At 37.8% G+C, this 20,892-nt stretch overlaps 1 protein-coding gene across 3 annotated transcripts in view; it reads left to right on the top strand.

Annotated features, from left to right (window-relative positions):
• cd276 (CD276 molecule) overlaps nucleotides 1-20,892 on the top strand; it is a 122,064-nt gene that overhangs the window by 37,099 nt on the left and 64,073 nt on the right. The gene's annotated exons all lie outside the window — the stretch shown is intronic.

Here is a 20,892-nt window from a genome sequence, read left to right as displayed (position 1 = left end):
AGTTGCTTTACAAGGCATAATTAATGCATTTTTATAATGCATTATATGAAAAGGCTTTAAGTAGATTCAGAAGCAATTGATCTGTTAAAACGTTTGAAAACTTGCTTTTTAGTGGCATTAGAGGCACAGAAATTAAATTTAAAAGTACATTTTGAATCATTCCATTATTTAATAGTTATTGCATAGTAAAATGCAGGGGGAAAAACAGCTTTTTGAATAAGGAATAAATCCTGTGTATCTTAGAGCTCAGAATGTCTTTCTAAGTGAGACATTTAGGACTTCTATCACTGAAGAGAGGAACATCTATTTAGTATTCAGAAGAGCCTTTTGCTGGGAGAGCGTGCCGAGGACAAGACCCGTTAAAATGTCACACTTCTCTCCAAATTCCCAATGAAAAATTACAAAGTAATGCAGACGTGCCCCAAAATGAATGAGAAAGGCAGAAAAAATAGAGGAGTGGAAAAAGATGTCTATCAAAAAGTCTGTCAAGGTTCAGAAAGAGAAAATGAGCTACAGGAGGGACGCCGTCTGACCGGGTGGCATTGAACGAGGTCAGAGCAAACTTAATCTCAATCTCAATTAGCCACAACGTGATTCATCAATTAGCTTCTGTCATTCCACTTAAACTGCTCATTTCATCCACTGAGCTTTTATGGAGATGTTTATTCATTGCAGAAAGTATATAGTGTTTTGTATTCATGAATATACAGGTTAAATGAATGCTGCTGTATTCAACGCATGCTTATAATTGTCTGTATCAGAGGTCGAGAGCATTTGACATCAAACATTTATTTAAAACCTGATGATGACCATGTTATTCAGCATTATTTGAGAAGAACATTGTGTGATTCTGGAAATTCACAGGTTCAGAGGCACAAATCATATATATGAAAAAAATTTAAATGTATAACATAAATGTGTGCATATATATATATATATATATATATATATATATATATATATATATATATATATATATACACACACACACACACACACACACACAAAACTTTTATAAAATTTTCTAGAATTATTTTATTTAAATATATATATATATATATATATATATATATATAAATGAAAATTCACATATATGAAAATGTGAAAATATAACAAATATACATATATTTTCTAGAATTATTTTACTTACATTTTTATTTTACAGTTTTTTGTATATATATATATATATATATATATATATATATATATATATATATATATATAAATTTGGTCTAATTTTTTTATATAAATGCTATATATAATATAATAATGCTATAATATATATATATATATATATATATATATATATATTAGAGATGTTCCGATACCCCTTTTCCATTCCCGATACCGATTCCGATACCTGAGCTCAGGGTATCGGCCGATACCGAGTACCGATCCGATACCTGGGTGTGTATCTGTATATATATATATATATATATATACTACTAGCCCTGTATGAATTGATAGAATTATTTATGGTGTGCTTCAGACTTATCCCTTAATAAAACAAGAACAAAAACATACAGTGAACTAGAGTATGTTTATTATCTGACATACATTTGTCAGTTATATTATTTATTTATTTTAAGTGAAAAAGAACTTCAAATGCAGCCACAAATCTAACACTGTAAACTGAAAAAGGTATATTAGTTTTACAATATAACTATAAAAACAGTGCAACAAATAAATCTAGGAATATAATTAGGCTATATAAGAAAATAATCTCTTTAAAACTTGAAGTCCAGAAACAATTTTGTTAAATAAAAATCTCACGTTTTCGACGACTGACAGCAGCTGGTCATCCAGAACAATAAACCCGACAATTTTGTCGGTTATCTTTATTTGTCTTTTGAAAACTTTTCTCTTTGTTTGAATGAAGCTGGCACGCCTCATCCTTCTCCATCTTAAGCGCGTCAAACGCCCGAATCGCTCAATTCGCACCGCGTCATTCACGCGAATCGCGCCGCAGGGAGTCAATTCGCGTCTTTGCATTGACTTAACATGTAAATCACTCGCGCTTATCGCTTCATTCGCGTCTGGTGTGAACGCAGCATTAACCTAAATGTAACCATCGTGTTGCGCGGGGTGACGCGTCTTCAAATGCTTTATTAAGTTATTTGTGTTAAAGTTGCCAATACTTGTGCCACTCGAAATTGCAGCATTGCATATGAGACATGTCGCCGTTTTACTGGTCTGAAATACTGCCAAACAGCAGACATACTGCTAGCGCGTTTTCACTTCTCCGCTGCTCTAAACAGTGGTTGCTTGTGGCAACACAGCACAACTTCCTGTGTTTGCATTCTGAGCCGCGAAGAAGAATTGATTTCCGATTTGCTGCGTTAAGCAAAGATAGCGGGCACAACTAGGTATTGTTTAAGAAAATGGTATCGGATCGGTACGTGAGTTTAAATACTCGCCGATACCGATGCCAGAAATGTTTGTGGTATCGGTGGTATTTCCGATACTAGTATCGGAATCGGAACAACCCTAATATATATACAGCTATGGAAAAAATTAAGAGACCACTCCCAGTTCAGAAATCAATGTTATGTTAACTAGAGAGATTAAAAATCACAGGCTGACCAATCCGAAGAGCGAATGAAAGACGGCAGTCGGGGAATCTTCTACTTCCTTCGCATCATTTTCTACACCACTGACTGCACTGCAATTTTCTACATGTCTTTTTTTGATGATGAGAGCAGACAAACATTCATCCATTTGCACACAAACCACTGTGAGAGTCCAGAGATGTTGGTCTTGTGGTTGTCGAAGTAGTCGTGTATCCTGAGAGGATCCGAGCTGCGCTAATTTACAGTTATATAAGGATGTTTCTCAGTTAATCTGCAGATATCGACCTTGAGCTGGTGTGAGCAGCGCAGGATGGAGAATGAGGTGAAAACGAGAACACTTAAAGATGGAGAGACCAAATGAGGAGCAGATCTCAGAAAACAGACACTCGTAATGAGTTAGAGCTGGGTGGCTTTTTCTGAATGTGGAGGTTTCCTCTCTTTCTTTCAAACAGCTGGTATCTCTGTCAGTACTTTAAGTCCTAATGTGTGTGTGTGTGTGTGTGTGTGTGTGTGTGTGTTAAATATGCACCTCTGTCTTGCATCACACAAGGGAATCATCACTGTCCATCTCTCTTTGCTGGCACAGCATTCTGGGTTAAACCTGTGAGAAAAATATAGAAAGAGGCACAGAGAAAGAGAGAAAAACCAACAGCGGTCAATAGACTGACAGAGCGAGTTTGGGAGGGAGCGCCGGAGAAACAGGGATGCTTAGAAATGTAGCCATGGTGATTTTGCAGTGAATAATGTAACCATGGCGATGTTGCTGTGGTGACTCTCTAGCATTGATGAACTGATGCTGATGTCACAGCAGAAATGGTTATGGGATGTTGCAGTAAACGTCTTTGTCTTACTCCGCAATCTAGTTTAACATGAGGCTAAATTCACTGATATAGAGCTGAGCCATGAGTGTTTCCGTTAAAGATGAATATTCTGCTTTTTTCACATTTATCTTTAGTTTGAGCAGGAAAAAGCTCAGCAAAGTTCCAGTTCTTCTCTATATCAGTGTGAGTGTTTCTGAAACGCCTCCATCTTCACAATATTCCTCGTTTAAATAATTCATGCGCAGAATAAAGGGGCGGGGCCTGGTTGAGTTAGTCAGTAGTGTGTTGAAACTGGCGGTTATGGTAAGGGGCGGGGCATTTCCCAAACACCAATCACAACACACTGCTCCAGCCGACCAATCAGAGCACATTGTGCTTTTCAGAAGGAGGGGCTTCATAGAGACAGGAACTAAACAGAGCGTTACTGACAGACTGGGAAGAGAGGAGCTGCAACAATGGAGAATATGAGGAAAATAATCAACATGTTCTAGTAGAGCACAAAAACAACATCAAGAGTTGTACATAACAGGGCATCTTTAAGTCATTAGCTGAGTTTCCTCCACATAGTTTTTTATGCATATTTTGGATTCACTGGGAAAAAATGGTGTAGGATTTACTTTGAAGCAGTTTTCACTCAGAAATTGCTAGTAAATTTCACAAAAAATTATAAAGAAATGGCAATTGACACATTTTATAGTAAAAAACAAGATGTAAAGAAAAATGTCAATAAATAAAACTATCGATTGAAGTGGAAGTGGAAGTTTTGGTTGGTTCAAAGACATGCATAATAAATATGCATTATGAATAATTGGTAAAACTTTACAATAAGCTTTCATTTGTTAACATTAGTTAATTACATTCACTGCAAAAAAAACAAAAACAAAAAAAAACATGCTTTTCTTATTTAATATTTTTGTCTTGTTTTCAGTCTAAATATCTAGTAAAGTAAAATTACATATTTTTTCTTGTTTTCTGGGGGGGGAAATCAAAATGAAGTGAGTTTTTGCTCAAAACAAGCAAAATGATCTGCCAGTTAGATAAGAAAAATAATCTTGTTTCTTGTTTCTGTACCAAATATTTCTCTTACCCCATTGGCAGATAATTCTGCTTGTTTTAAGCAAAAACTCACTTCATTTTGATTTTTTTCCCCCCCAGAAAACAAGAACAAAATGTTTTTTACTTATCTAGTAAAAGCATCTGATTTTTAGATATTTTTAGATTTTTGGACTGGAAACAAGACAAAAATACTAAATAAGAAAAGCTTTTTTTCTTTTCTTTTTTTTTTTGCAGTGTTCATTTCAACATTTACTAATACATTTTTAAAATCCAAAGTTATATCTGTTAATGTTAGTTAATGCAGTGTGAACAAACATGAACAAACAATGAACAATTGTATTTTTACTAACACTATATTTGCCTAAGTTTGAAAGCAGGCAGTAAACAATGTATTATTAATTATTTATTTATCATTCTGTACAGCAGCAATGGAGAGCATTTTTACTGCACATGCATCCAGACGATCTCAAGCAGGATCTAGAACTGAAAATTGTGCCATGTAAATTACATTTAGCACATTTTCAGTGTGTTTGCATTGTTACCTGATTTGCATAATTCCTTTAGTGAATCTAACGACGCAGACAGTGCAAACAAATTCATTCCTCGTGAATTTCCCCGTCAGTTTCAGCCTTTCTCTTTTTTAATCTTTTCGATCTTTTACCTTCTCGCACGTGCACACTTAAACTCGCACTAAATTACATATTTATATGTTTATGCTGTATTTAATAACCCTTGGGTGTTTCACTCAGGTAGTGTTATTCGGGAGATGACATCACTGTGCTTCTCTCTCTCTCTGTTATCATCTGTCCCAGCAAACGTTACCTCCTAAATTGCTACCTGACAGAGCCGGGCCGAGCTCACAGTAGCCTAAAGAGTCGAGCGAGCAGACAGAAAGAAAATGAGAGAATGAAATAGAGAGGCGGACAAAGCGAGAGAGAGAGAGAGAGTGATAGCGGCAAGAATGAAACCCTTTATTAGTCCTTGTCTCCTTCTCTTCCTCACCGGTCTAATTTGAATGTAATTAGCACATGCATTGGTAGGAGAAACAGCAATCTAAATGAGAGTGTTGTTCAGTCCTGCTTCTTGATGGAGTCCTGTATTCATTACTGTCGGAGACGCAAACAGCACTTTTCACAGTGAACACTAGCCTGATTGCTCTGGTCACGAGATCACGCTGCTAAGCAACACAAACACACACACTTCAGCACCATCAGCACATGCTGGAACGCACTGGATATATATATATAAGAATGTTGAAATTACATTATGTTCCTGTGACGGGCAGGTTTAGGGATAGTGTAGGGAAGGGTCATACTATAGTGCCTTTTAAGATTTTCTCAAATATATGATTTTTAAGATGTTGTCTATGTCTTAAATTCCTCATCTTACTATCTTAGTGGGGTCATTTGGATCCCACAAAGTAGTATAAACAAGGATGTGTGTGTGTGTGTGTGTCCATCTGTGAGTGTGTTTTGATGCTTTCTGTTAAATCCTGTTTGGAATTTGGTTTCACACAGCCTGTCATTTGCCTCGGCTCAGCGATATAAAATCATATTAGTTTCAGCATTTTTAGGGAACACTAAACAGAGAATAGCCTCCTAAAAATGCCTGATCTATACACACTTCTTTACACACACACAGAAGACTGCTGCAGCTTTGAAGAACTGCACATCATTGTCTGCTTTGTGCGACACAGCATTGTGTTTGTGCGTAATGTAGTTTCAATTAGACGGCTGGAAATGAAGTTGAGATTAGCCGGCTCTTCCAGTTTACTGCAGAGGCCAGAAATTGATAGGAAAGTGTGAAATGAGACTTAAACGGCCACCCTGAGTTCAACCTACAGACCTACAGTCAAACCAAAAATGATTCAGATATTTTTGATATATTTTTACTAGTGGGTGCAGGACACTATAGTTCATTTATGTAAGTGAGGATAGCAAAACCTATATATATATAATATAAAATTTGTATGGCATGCCATTCAGGGAATTATTATATTTATAATTAGAAGTTTGAGTATATGGAATGGAAATTGGAACACAATGAAACTTTAATATATGGAATGAAACTTGAATAAATGGAATGAAAGTTTGAATATATGGAACAAAATTTGCAATATATGGAATGAAAGTGCAAATTTGACAGTACTCAATAATGTATAGCTAGTTATATCATTGTTATCAGAGCAACAGGCTTCTGAATTGCATGACTTTGAAAACTGCATGAAATTTTCCAATACTTTGCTGAACTAGAAAAATGTAGGCAACAGTCCTGTCATCTCCGACATCTCACACAGTAATCCCGATAAATTGCGGTAAAATTACTAGAACTACTTCCACACAGGTAAATGCACAAATGTGTTCACACAAGCAACAGTATTCATCCTTTTTACTGGTAAGATAACATTCACACATCAGTTCCAAAATATTGGTAAACTCTGTGATGTCAATCATCCACTGAGGAGAAGCGCTGGTTCAAGCTTCATCCCATATATTCAGACTTTTAATCCATATATTCCGATTCCGTTCTATATATTCAAAGTTCAATCCATATATTCAGACCTTCATTCCATATATTCCAACTTCCGTTCCATATATTGTCAGGGTTCTGTCACTTCTGTCTAGTTTACTTCCTGGTTTTGTGACAGTGCTCTGACACTCCTGTTTTTCTCCTGTCTTTGTGTGAGCGTACGGTCTCGAGTGTTCTCGGGCCATGCACTCTCTTGTCTGCGTGTCTTGTTTCATGTTGGGTGCGTGGCGTTCGGATCCCGGCACTCGTGTCTAGTTTGATTTCGGTTTCGTGTCGGGATTCGGACACTCGTACTCCCAGTCTTGTCTTTTATTGTGAGTGCACGGTCGAGTGTTCTTTCACTTGCCGTGCGTTCTTGTCTCATGTTTTGTTTAGCGCCTGGTCGGTTCTTATTGGCCAGGCGCTCTTGTATTGTCATGTTTTGTGTAGCACGCGGTTGTTTCCTCCTGCCGCATGCTTTCGTGTTGTTTTTGTCTTGTGTTGTGTAGCACGCAGTCTGTGTTTCACAGGCTGTGTGCTCTCATGTCTTGTTTTGTGTGAACACGTGGCTTATGAGTTTTCATAGTTGTGTGTTCATGTCTCATTTTGTGTAAGCACATGGCTTGTGATTTGTCTTCATTGGCCATGTGCTTGTGTTTTTGTTATGTTTGGTGTGAGCACATGGCTTGTCATGTGTTTTTTTTGTGCCATGTGCTCTCATGTCTATTGTCTTGACCCCGCCCGTCTTGTTACCTCATTATTGGTTTATTTGCCCCACCTGTCCACCCTCATTACCTGCCTTGTTTGCTCTCCTATTTATTCTTCTTGTGTTTGCAGTCCTGTGCTGGTTCGTTGTTGTATGTCACCTTGTGTTTGCTTCCCTGTTAAGTCAAGTCAAGTCCAAGTTGAGTCTGTTTTCCCCCTTGGGGTAGTTTTGTTTGTTTTTTGTTTCATGTTATTATTAATAAAAGCCTATTTCTCTTTGCAATTGAGTCCTCACCTCATCCTTCCACCACCCAAACCTGACATATATTCCAACTTTAGTTCCATACATTCCAACTTTTGTTCCATATATTCCAACTTTCATTCATCATGTTCCAAACTCCATTCCAGATATTCAAACTTTCATCCAATAGTTCCCAACTTTCGTTCCATTTATTCTAATGTTTGTATTTCATATATTCCAACTTTAGTTCCATACATTCCAACTTCTGTTCCATATATTCCAACTTCCATTTATCATGTTCCAAACTCCATTCCAGATATTCCAACTTTCATTCAATGGTTCCCAACTTCCGTTCCATATATTCCAATGTTTGTTCCATATATTCCAATTTTCGTTCCATATATTCCAACTTTCGTTCCATACATTCCAACTTTAGTTCCATACATTCCAACTTTAGTTCCATACATTCCAACTTTAGTTCCATACATTCCAACTTTCATTAATCATGTTCCAGACTCCATTCCAGATATTCAAACTTTCATTCAATAGTTTCCAACTTTTGTTCCATATATTTAAACGTTTTTTTCATATATTCCAACTTTCATTCCTCATGTTCCAAATTCCATTCCAGATATTCCACATTTCATTCAATAGTTTCCAACTTTCGTTCCATATATTCCAAATTTTGTTTAATAAACATTGCATTGAGAGAGAGAGACAGACAGAGAGAGAGAGAGAGAGAGAGAGAGAGAGAGAGAGAATTCAATTCCCAGTGTAATGTTTATTATACGAAGTTACTATATAGATAGTGATCATAAGTGTTGGGGAAAGTTACTTTTAAAAGTTACATGTTACAGTAATTTGTTACTCCCTAAAAAAGTGTTACTAGTTGCGCTACTAATTTGCGTTACTTAGTTACTTTTTTCTGTAAAGTAATGTGTTGCGTTACTTTTTCTCACCTGGGCTGAACTTGCTTGTTTATTTATTTATTTATTTTTTTAAAGAAAAATATAAAGTTCTTCTTTTGGCAAATGTAAAGGCAAAAGTGAAATTAATACGCTTAATCTGTTTTTGTGCAAGTGAGAAGAGTAAATGCATGTTCACATTTAGTCTAGAACTCCAATCATGTTCACACACAACACCTCGACACTTATTTCCCTCTGGAGAGCAGTCAGTCAATAAATGTGAAAATAAAGTAACGTGTGTTAAAAGTAACTCTGATATTTTGTTGTAAATTTTAAAAAGTGCATTATTAGTTACTTTAAAAAAAAAGTAATCTGATTACGTTCTTGTAATGCATTACCCCCAACACTGATCATATGTACCGCACTCACGCCTGCTTAATCATGTACAGTACGAGTTCGACACACAGGAGAACCTCAGAGCAGAACGGCATCGCTGAACTGATGTCTAAATGCAGCATGTTAGATAATCCCGTTGAACTTTGGACTGTTGTGCCGCTGTCTATCATAAGTATGAAATACAGAAAGAAGGGACACTTTGAAGTTGACCCAAATGTGTTTGAAATCTTGAGCTCATAGGCTCTTGCTTTAATCCCTTAAATAGTGAGCTGCTGTTGGTTAATCTCACTCGAGGCTGCTGTATTTAACACTGGTCAGGCACACAGGCAACATTAAGCTGTCTGATGGGCTACACATTAGTGCGGATGATTTCTGACCCCTCAGGTCGCGTGAAACGCCTCTAGCCTGTCTAACCCCTCCTGACCGTTTTTAACAGAGTCTTTAATCTCCACACTGCTCCATATGTGTCCTTTTCTAGCTGTATAAAGTATACCTAAAACAAGTGGAAAAGAGTTTATGGATGCAATAAGACAAAAACACACAGAACAGTGTTTTCTCTGAAAACTGGTCTGAATATCTTATGCAATTTTCTTTTTGGGTAAATGTATTTTTTTTTCAACTATATTCAGATATTTTTTTTGCTGGAAAACAAGACAAAATATGCAAATTTGTCTTAACACAAAAAGAGATCCTGGATTTACTTTTGAAGTTTGATGTTCTAGTTGGTACTTTTTACTTGCAAACCAGTAAAGACTTCCTCGTCTCTTCTTTTATAACTCTTTTTCAAGCCCACATCTCATCCCATGGCCATAACATACACCCTCTGTCTGTCTGTGTTGTGGTACATATCCCATAATGATTTGATGATCCGTCTCTGTTTACCTGTGAGCTGCTCTCATCTCGCCTGTGAGGAGGAAATGCGTTGCATCATTCTTCTGCAGTGCGATCCCAGATCTGCTCGCTGTCCAGGGTGTTTTGTAAAGCCATTAAAGATTCACATCTGCTCCCTTCATGCGCTCATCTCAGAGACTATCTGCTGCTGGAGTAAACAGAGAGAGAGAGAGAGATGGGCCACAAAAACTTGTACACTCTCAGAAGGAAAGGTTCCATATGGAATCTATAAGGGTTCCATCAGGCGCTTTATATATAGAACCTTTAAGAGGTTCCCATCATGGCATCATTTTATGGATTTAGTTTTAATTAACTAAATTTTAGCTTTAATTACATTTTATGAATTAAACAGCTCAAAAACATACTTTATCACTACAAAAAAACTGAAAAACAAACATTAAATGGGACCGATAATGCCGTTTTACAAGATGTAATATTAGTCTCTGGTGTCTCCAGAATGTGTGTGTGAAGTTTCAGCTCAAAATACCCCACAGATCATTTATTATAGCTTGTCAAATTATTTGGGTGTGAGCAAAAACACACCCTTTTTGTGTGTGTCCCTTTAAATGCAAATGAGCTGCTGCTCCCGCCCCCTTTCCAGAAGAGGGCGGAGCTTTAACAGCTCAACAACAACAAAGCTGGAGAATCTCACGCAGCCAAAATGACGAAAGTGTTCAGCCTTACATTGTTCAAACCGGAGTCGACACTGATGGAGAGACTCAGGAAGAAGTTACAACTTTTAGACTTTTCTGAATGGTTAGTGGATACATTGATGTAGTTGCTGTGGAGTTGATTCAACTCATCCACTAGCATGTGCCGTCATGTTCATCTTTTGTGTTGAATTGATTCTCGTTTGTGAAGCAGTCCGGCGTAAAATGACGGCATGTCAACAACACTCGACTACAACAACTCTTCCTCTTCTCTAAAGCAGCCCAACATGGCCCCGCCCCCTTTGTTGTGTGTTCTAGGGGGCGGGGTTTATGTAAATTTTAGGGTTAGTTATATAATGGGTTCTTTAAAATTGAGTCTATATAAACCCCAATGAATCTTTTTTTTTTTTTCTATAAGCACATGGAGGAACAACAACAACAAAAAAAATACATATGCAAAAATAAATAAATAAATAAAAGATTCAGTTATGAGGTAAAGTGAAATTATTATAAAACAGACAGATTTGTGAGGATTTACTCCTTTATTAATTCCTGTGATACTTATGTATTTTTGTATTTATCATTTAAATATTTATTTTTCAGTTGTTATGCATATATATATTTTTTTCTCAATAATTCATTTATTCCCCTCATATAGTTCTTATATGCAGTTCTAAATTGGGTGAAATCTCATTTAACCCTTGTGTGTCCTTATAGACATTTTGTCTTATTTTATTTTATTTTATTTTATTTTATTTTATTTTATTTTATTTTATTTTATTTTATTTTATTTATTTATTTATTTATTTATTTATTTATTTATCATTTTGCCTGTGTTAACACCAACTGCATACATTTTGCAACAGGTGTATATTTTTATTGTCATTTTACTATTTCACCCCCATTTCCTTTTTTTTTTAGTTTTTTTTTTTTTTTTTTTTTTTTTTTTTTTATCTATTTTATACTATAAAAACACAAAATAGTTCCTCTCAGGACCTTAACGACAAAAAACGTCCCCATTAAAACTGCAATTTTTAATCCCAGGGCCATTCATCTATAAATGATGCAGTCTTTGTTACAGGCTTTCAATTTATTGGCAAGGCTTCAAATTCTTACTATTTTTAACCAGATGGTGCCGTTTTCTCAGGTTTGGCCTACAAAGCAAATACTCACTTTATTCCTGTTTTCTGCTTCTGCATATTATAGATCTATAATTGTGTGGGTGTGTTGGTTTGGATGTCAGAGTGTGGTTTATATGTGTGTAATAAAAAAATGTATGTGTGTGTGTGTGTGATATTTGAGGGAGAAAATCTCTATTGCAAATCACAAATCAACCACTGTGTGTAACAATGAAATTTTGCTGGCATCTAGTAGGGCAAGTTTGGTACTGCGCCCAAACAAAATCTTACTGATTTACAAAATCTTATCTCATTTTTTGAGATATCAACCTCAAATTTGGAACACAACTTGTTTAGATTTTTGGCTTTGATTTTCTAGCAGTTCAGCATGTTTCATGAAATATATATTATATAAATCATTTCCATAAACTTAAACCTCTATAACTTTTTTTTTTTTTTTTTTTTGGTTTCAATTTTTAAACTTTTTTTTACTTCAAGTGTCTTAAAAATAAAGACTAAACTTAAGTCTGTGCTCCCAAGCTTTAAATTTTTTTTTTTACATGGACATTTTTATCCACTGTGGACCTATGTGTAACTTTTTTTAATTGACTCACAAGGGTTAAATTCTGCCTTATTTTTATTTATTTATTTTGTTTATTCTTTCATTCTTCATATTCTTCCCATAATATTGCTAATAATGTCCATTCTGCAACAGGGTCGCCGATATGCCAGAAAGTTCATGCATCTCCGAGTCCAAAAATAATAATTTCTGAATGCAAAACAACAGCCACAGCCCAAAAGTGTGGACTGTAAATGAGTAAATGAGTATATGAATAAATAAAGTGATGTTTGTCTTCATCTGAGCTATAGTTAAAGATGCAGGTCTGGTGGGGAAGGTGCTGATGGCCATTAAGTTTAATTGGTTTAGAGAGAGAGAGAGAGAGAGAGATGTCACAGAATGAATGGAAATCAAGGCCTTCAGCTCCACTGCTATAAAAAAGAAAACAGACTCATCTGCATTTCAGCTCTGCTCACAAATGACCAAACACAAGTATAAGAGTCCTTGAAAAAATGAAGTGTTTTTCTTAAGATGATTTGTGTTAACGCTCACACAGGCACAAACTCTCTCTCTCTCTCACTCCCACACACGCACACCTGATTTACATACTTCAAGCTCCAAGGTTTTTCACCTAAAAATGATCTCTTATTAATGTAATATACGCTGCGCTCCATCAGTGGGCTGTCGCTCAGCTGAACGCGCCTCAGAGCTGCTGTTTTTAGGAACTGCTGTCGTTGCTTCATGTGGATGAGGTCATTGGAGGCGTTTGTTCCCTGACGGTGTTTGGGAGTAGATACATTACTACCGTAATTACATAGTGCAGTAGCAACCGTAGTGACAGAAGCTCAGCTGGATTTAAAACCACTGTTTTTAGGTGTGACGCTAAAATGATTATATGCCACACTGAACTGCACATGCAGCTCTATAGCCGCCGACTTCAACTGATAATGACAGACTTTCCTTTCAAAAAAAGATTCATTCGAGTCCCTGCACATTTTACATCTTTTGTTTTTCAACTTATCTGAGTGTTGGGGGCGTGGCTACTGTAGCAGGATGAGAGTTTGGGGTGTGGCTACTGTAGCAGGATGAGAGTTTGGGGTGTGGCTACTGTAGCAGGATGAGAGTTTGGGGTGTGGCTACTGTAGCAGGATGAGAGTTTAGGGCGTGGCTACTGTAGCAGGATGAGAGTTTGGGGTGTGGCTACTGTAGCAGGATGAGAGTTTAGGGCGTGGCTGCTGTAGCAGGATGAGAGTTTGGGGTGTGGCTACTGTAGCAGGATGAGAGTTTAGGGCGTGGCTGCTGTAGCAGGATGAGAGTTTGGGGTGTGGCTACTGTAGCAGGATGAGAGTTTAGGGCGTGGCTGCTGTAGCAGGATGAGAGTTTAGGGCGTGGCTGCTGTAGCAGGATGAGAGTTTAGGGCGTGGCTGCTGTAACAGGATGAGAGTTTAGGGCGTGGCTACTGTAGCAGGATGAGAGTTTGGGGTGTGGCTACTGTAGCAGGATGAGAGTTTAGGGCGTGGCTGCTGTAGCAGGATGAGAGTTTGGGGTGTGGCTACTGTAGCAGGATGAGAGTTTAGGGCGTGGCTACTGTAGCAGGATGAGAGTTTAGGGCGTGGCTACTGTAGCAGGATGAGTTTGGGGTGTGGCTACTGTAGCAGGATGAGAGTTTAGGGGGTGTGGCTACTGTAGCAGGATGAGAGTTTAGGGCGTGGCTACTGTAGCAGGATGAGAGTTTTGGGGGCGTGGCTACTGTAACAGGCTGAGTTTGGGGTGTGGCTATTGTAACAGGATGGGAGTTTAGGGCGTGGCTAATGTAGCAGGATAAGAGTTTTGGGGCGTGGCTACTGTAGCAGGCTGAGTTTGGGGTGTGGCTATTGTAACAGGATGAGTTTGGGGTGTGGCTACTGTAGCAGGATGAGAGTTTAGGGCGTGGCTACTGTAGCAGGCTGAGAGTTTGGGGCGTGGCTACTGTAGCAGGATGAGTTTGGGGTGTGGCTACTGTAGCAGGATGAGAGTTTAGGGCGTGGCTACTGTAGCAGGCTGAGAGTTTGGGGCGTGGCTACTGTAGCAGGCTGAGAGTTTGGGGGGCGTGGCTACTGTAGCAGGCTGAGAGTTTGGGGCGTGGCTACTGTAGCAGGCTGAGTTTGGGGTGTGGCTATTGTAACCGGATGGGAGTTTAGGGCGTGGCTACTGTAGCAGGATGAGAGTTTTGGGGGCGTGGCTACTGTAGCAGACTGAGAGTTTGGGGCGTGGCTACTGTAGCAGGATGAGAGTTTTGGGGGCGTGGCTACTGTAGTAGACTGAGAGTTTGGGGCGTGGCTACTGTAGCAGGATGAGAGTTTTGGGGGCGTGGCTACTGTAGCAGGCTGAGAGTTTGGGGCGTGGCTACTGTAGCAGGCTGAGAGTTTGGGGGGCGTGGCTACTGTAGCAGGCTGAGAGTTTGGGGCGTGGCTACTGTAGCAGGCTGAGAGTTTTGGGGCGTGGCTACTGTAGCAGGATGAGAGTTTTGGGGGCGTGGCTACTGTAGCAGGCTGAGAGTTTTGGGGCGTGGCTACTGTAACAGGATGAGAGTTTTGGGGCGTGGCTACTGTAGCAGGATGAGAGTTTGGGGCGTGGCTACTGTAGCAGGCTGAGAGTTTGGGGCGTGGCTACTGTAGCAGGCTGAGAGTTTTGGGGGCGTGGCTACTGTAGCAGGATGAGAGTTTGGGGCGTGGCTACTGTAGCAGGCTGAGAGTTTTGGGACGTGGCTACTGTAGCAGGCTGAGAGTTTTGGGGCGTGGCTACTGTAGCAGGATGAGAGTTTGGGGCGTGGCTACTGTAGCAGGATGAGAGTTTTGGGGCGTGGCTACTGTAGCAGGCTGAGAGTTTTGGGGCGTGGCTACTGTAGCAGGATGAGAGTTTGGGGCGTGGCTACTGTAGCAGGATGAGAGTTTGGGGCGTGGCTACTGTAGCAGGATGAGAGTTTTGGGGCGTGGCTACTGTAGCAGGCTGAGAGTTTTGGGGCGTGGCTACTGTAGCAGGATGAGAGTTTTGGGGCGTGGCTACTGTAGCAGGATGAGAGTTTTGGGGCGTGGCTACTGTAGCAGGATGAGAGTTTGGGGTGTGGCTACTGTAGCAGGATGAGAGTTTTGGGGGCGTGGCTACTGTAGCAGGATGAGAGTTTGGGGCGTGGCTACTGTAGCAGGATGAGAGTTTTGGGGCGTGGCTACTGTAGCAGGCTGAGAGTTTTGGGGGCGTGGCTACTGTAGCAGGATGAGAGTTTGGGGCGTGGCTACTGTAGCAGGCTGAGAGTTTGGGGCGTGGCTACTGTAGCAGGCTGAGAGTTTTGGGGGCGTGGCTACTGTAGCAGGATGAGAGTTTGGGGCGTGGCTACTGTAGCAGGCTGAGAGTTTTGGGGCGTGGCTACTGTAGCAGGATGAGAGTTTGGGGCGTGGCTACTGTAGCAGGCTGAGAGTTTTGGGGGCGTGGCTACTGTAGCAGGCTGAGAGTTTTGGGGCGTGGCTACTGTAGCAGGATGAGAGTTTGGGGCGTGGCTACTGTAGCAGGTGGCGAGTTTGGGGCGTGGCTACTGTAGCAGGTGGAGAGTTTGGGGCGTGGCTATAGTATATGGTAAGGTGACTGTAGCAATTTTATTCTTTTTCTGTTAAAATTATATTTTTATATCATGACTGTCGTCTTTAAAAATAAAATAAATAATACATTTCTATAAAATTTAGATCTAGGATTATTTTAAGTTGCGAGAGGCTACAGTTTCTTCCCAGCACTGTTTCCAGAGGAGGACCGTGTGTTTTAATTGGCTGAATGATGTCATGTCTTTCACAGATAATCAATTATCGTTCTCACGCAGGGACTGTGTGTTTGTAACAGAAATGGAGTTGCTGCTGTGTTTGCTTTCACTTGTCACTCTCTCCAGATTAATGTCCAGTGTTAATGTGATGGATCAGACTCATTTTGTACAAAGCAGATGACGAATCAAATTTAAAAGATAAATACGTTTTTTATTGGCAATATGAATACTAATATATTACCGTGTGAGTGAATCTCATTTGGGCCATATTTCTAAAAATAAAAATGATATTTTGTATTGGAAATGAAGCCTGAAGATTTTCTTGCACTGTGAAATTAGTTTAGTGTCAATTAAGCAGTTAATTTTCCTCAGCAGCTCTCATTACTATACTGCAAAAAACAGTGATGATATTTAAATAGTAAATTATTTATACATAATGATAGTATTTGCTGTACTGCCCGTAATCTGCTGATTTTAATTTAAAAAAAAAAAAAGACAGTTGTGTTTGCGCAGGATTATTTTCATTACTGTATTACAGTCATGAGAAACTAATGAGAATCATCATCAAGAAAAATCATTGTTTAGAATAATTATAAACTAACTCAAAAGTAAAACATATGGACGCATCACAGAAATGAGAATTAGAGCTAAGTGTGTCATGTGTCATGAAAATAATTTTCATAAAAATCTGCTTCTGTTTCTTTATGCAAATTATACTGTATATCTTTTGATTTTGTGCTGAAATATGACATGGTTACGGTCTTGGTTAGATTTGCTCCAATAAACAAGACAATTTTTTAGCTAAATACATTTGTAATATTCATTTTATGACCAGTTTTCACATAGTGTCAGATTGATTAAAATGAATGACCCTATGGTTATGTTTTGTTCCTCTGGTTTGTAAACACAAGATACTATCAGTCTGCTGATGAGCTGTGGATTTTAAGTGTATTATATTATCGTATATCATATTATTATGTTATATAAGAACTATAACGTGAAGAAAACGTTTCTATTTTAAAAAAAAACGTATTTATATTATATTATATTATATTATATTATATTATATTATATTATATTATATTATATTATATTATATATATATTATAAAACAATTAAGAATTGCAACATGAAAACATTTCTATTTTGTAAAAAAAATCATATTATATTATATTATATTATATTATATTATATTATATTATATTTTTAAGAATTATAACATGAAGAAAACTTTTTTATTTAGAAAAAAATAATTTTATTATATTATATTATTAAACAATTAAGAATTATAACGTGAAAACATTTCTATTTTGTAAAAAAATCATTATATTATATTATATTTTTAAGAATTATAACATGAAGAAAATGTTTCTATTTAAGAATTATAATGTGAAAACATTTCTATTTTGTAAAAAATCATATTATATTATATTATATTATATTATATTTTTAAGAATTGTAACATAAAGAAAACATTTCTATTTAGAAAAAACTAATTGTATTATATTATATTATTAAAAAATTAAGAATTAAACAGTGAAAACATTTCTATTTTGTAAAAAAACATATTATATTATATTATATTTTTAAGAATTATAACATGAAGAAAATATTTCTATTTTGAAAAAAGAAACTATAATTATATTATGTTAAGAATTATAACGTGAAGAAAATAGAAAATACTTCTATTTTGTAAAAAACATGATTATATTATATTATATTATTAAACAAGTAAGAAATATAATGTAAAGAAAATATTTATATTTATAATATTTATTCTATTTTGTAAAAAATATATTATATTATATTATATTATATTATATTATATTATATATTATATTATATTATATTATATTATATTATATTATATTATATTAATATGACAGTAAATATTTCTAGATAACTGCTGAAGTAGAAAACAGAAGCATTTTATTGCTTTGAGACATTTGCACCTCAGTTCATATAAGATTCCCAAAGGAAATCATCATATATATTCTATCGACTCATTTCGGCCTGAGTCAGGTTCATTTTAAATGTGCGATCTCTCATTTAAATGCCCCCCGTGTGGAGTTACACCATCAACAGGAGCGCTCTTACATCAAGGGGTGTATTTAGACACCATCACACACACAAGCGCACACTCGGCTGTGTCCAATCAGCCCCTGCTGGCTGAAAGGCTGTCAGGCGAGCTGATAGTATCTGCAGTGGCGTTGATAGCTGTCACTAGTGATCGCTTCCTACACCTCCTCGCTCGCCCAGCAGCTGCTTGTTTTAAAGCTAATTAAAAATTTAGAGAGTCCAACTTTTTCAGCTGATTATTGCCCCCAAAGTTTGCCTCGCTTGTGTCCAAAAAAGAAAGAGAGCAAGACAGCAAGGGAGAGAGAGAGCGAGCGAGAGGGAAGAGCGAGCAAATGGAGGAGCGGAAAAATCAATAGCCCAGTCTGCCTCCAACATCTTAATGTCAGCGGCGTGGGAGAGATGTGTTGCAGTGATGGAGCTCTTGTCAGTCAGGGGTCACGTGACCGGCCTCGGTTGCTTTCCTTCCCCTGAGGGACGTGCTGGCGACAGGACGGAGTGACCATCGTCCCCTCCAGGGCTTTTACATCAGCACTGCAGGCTGCCCTACATTCGCTCGGCTCGTCTCCTCTGGCTTCTAATGAGCGCGCTGCAATGTGTTTGCTTTGAACTGTACACACGCACTTAATTAGCTGTCCTACTCGGCTTCACACTCATTTCTTTCCTGTCCCCTCCTCTCTTACTCTCCCTTCATCCTTTTTTTTTTACCTCGAAATGAGAACTAGAGGTTTAGGGATGTGTCACACTAAATAACTAGTTTTGGGGATCTGCAAATGATTAGTCAAAGAAAGCCTTGAATAACTACTGTATAACCAGACCCGACCGGGTCAAAGACAACCATCTTTAACAAATAGTTAAACTGTTATTATATAATAACAGTTGAACTATTTGTTAAAGATGGGTGTTTTTTATTATTTATAATTTTATTGCTTAGAACTAGTGATTTACAATTGATTATTAAAAGCAATAAACGTTTTACAAAAGCTCTGTTTTCATGTCTTTTAAGGAGCAGACTGTAGTGTTTTAAAGCACCGCGTGCTTTAATGCAGTTTATTTTTCAGTGGCACACAAGGATCTTTTACTGCCTTGTTGGTACAGTTCATTCACTTAACCAGTGCAGCGAGCTCTCCTGAATATGTCAGACATTTGTCTGGATGTATGAATACAAGGTACTTTATTGATCAGAGAGGGAAGGACGATGAGTTTGTGAGTGTGTTTACATGCTGGTGTTTCTACTGCTGAGAGTCGCTCTGCCCTGCCCTTTAAGCTAAGAAAACTCTCTGACCCCGATACTTTATTTTTCTGCTCTCTTAGCCCATACATTTCTAAATTTATTTCTAAGTAGGTTAGAGATGTTATCTTCTTGCTAGCATTATTTCTCAGTTTGTGCTTGACATATGCAGCACATCAGAGAGAGTTTCTCAAACAGAAAGTTAGTGAATTAACCATATTTAAAACACAATAGTAATTATGATATTACATATAAAGATCTACTAAATAAAGTCCTAAGTGGTTAAAAAAAAACTAAAAATGAACTAAATGCCTTTAATATAACATGGAATGGAAACATGGAATTAAGTGTCCAGAAACATTACATTCAGTTTGCACTTCAATATATTCTTTTAAAGTTTATTATTTCCATAATAAGTACACTCTTAAACATGTTGGTTTAAAAACAACCCAAGTTGGGCTAAAAATGGACACAGCGGTTGAGTTGTTTTAACCCAGCAAATGGGTTATTTTAACCCAACAATTGAGTTGTTTTAATCCAGCGAATGGGTTGTTGTAACCCAGCGATTGGGTTGTTTTAACCCAACAATTGAGTTGTTTTAACCCAGCGAATGGGTTGTTTTAACTCAGCGTTTTGGTTGTTTTAACCCAGCGTTTGGGTTGTTTAACCCAGCGAATGGGTTGTTTTAACCCAGCGATTGGGCTGTTTTAACCCAGTGAATGGGCTGTTTTAACCCAGCGATTGTGTTGTTTTAACCTACCTTTTGGGTTGTTTTAACCCAGCGATTGGGCTGTTTTAACCCAGCGAATGGGCTGTTTTAACCCAGCGATTGGGCTGTTTTAACCTAGCGATTGGGTTGTTTTAACCCAGCGAACGAGTTGTTTTAGCCCAGCGTTTGGGTTGTTTTAACCCAGTGATTGGGCTGTTTTAACCCAGTGAATGGGCTGTTTTAACCCAGCGATTGTGTTTTTTTAACCCAGTGATTGGGTTGTTTTAGCCCAGTGATTGGGCTGTTTTAACCCAGCGATTGTGTTTTTTTAACCCAGCGATTGGGCTGTTTTAACCCAGCGAACGGGTTGTTTTAACCCAGCGATTGGGCTGTTTTAACCCAGCGATTGTGTTTTTTTAACCCAGCGATTGGGCTGTTTTAACCCAGCGAACGGGTTGTTTTAACCCAGCGATTGGGTTGTTTTAACTCAGCGATTGGGTTGTTTTAACTCAACGATTGGGTTGTTTTAACCCAGCGAACCGGTTGTTTTAACCCATAGGTTGGGTTGTTTTAACCCAGAGGTTCTGTTGTTTTAACTCAGCGATTGGGTTGTTTTAACCCAGCGATTGGGTTGTTTTAACCCAGAGGTTGGGTTGTTTTAACCCAGAG

The sequence above is a fragment of the Megalobrama amblycephala genome, linkage group LG19 (assembly GCF_018812025.1).
Source record: "Megalobrama amblycephala isolate DHTTF-2021 linkage group LG19, ASM1881202v1, whole genome shotgun sequence".
NCBI lineage: Eukaryota > Metazoa > Chordata > Actinopteri > Cypriniformes > Xenocyprididae > Megalobrama > Megalobrama amblycephala.
This window is presented reverse-complemented; position numbering and strand designations above follow the sequence as displayed.